This window comes from Plasmopara halstedii (assembly GCF_900000015.1).
Source record: "Plasmopara halstedii genome assembly, contig: Scaffold_816, whole genome shotgun sequence".
Classification (NCBI taxonomy): domain Eukaryota; phylum Oomycota; class Peronosporomycetes; order Peronosporales; family Peronosporaceae; genus Plasmopara; species Plasmopara halstedii.
Genome location: NW_020187732.1, coordinates 704,345 through 704,946, shown reverse-complemented (window position 1 = coordinate 704,946; position 602 = coordinate 704,345).

Genomic DNA, 602 nt, shown 5'->3' with positions numbered 1-602 from the left:
CATCGAGAAGAGTCGGTGGCGGGCGGTGACGACCGGGTCGACCGCCGTCCGGTGACTCTCGGTGCTCTTCGAGCTCTTGAGGATGAGATCCTCCGTGATCGGAGCTCCGGTGAGCGTCATGCTGAAGTAGCATATCGCTGTGCAGACGCTCTTGATTTGGAGCGCGTCGTGCGCCGGCTGCCTCGCCTTGAGGACTACCGCGCTCTGTCGGAGCGACTCCTAGCCGTGGAGCAAGCGAATGCATCGCTGCAGGCAACGGTGGGGCGGTTGGCTCCGTTGAAGATGGAGGTTGTTGAACTCCGTGCTCAGCACTAGTTGCTGTTTCAGTCTCTGGGTGGCTGAGGGCCTGTGGAATACGCTCCGGTGCCAACGCTTCCTCCTTCACATGCGATACGGCTTGAGCAAACCCACGTAAAAAAACGGGTGGGTGCGCATCCGTTTGGGAAGGTTTATCGTATACGCTAGGGCCCGCTTGGTCAAAACATTAAACGGTTCAATAAATCGTGGGCGAAGCTTTGTCAAAAAGATAGCAGATGCTGCATGTGTAGGACTGTTTTTAGAACAAGGTCTCCGACCTTAAAGCTTTCCACTCTGCCTCTTCC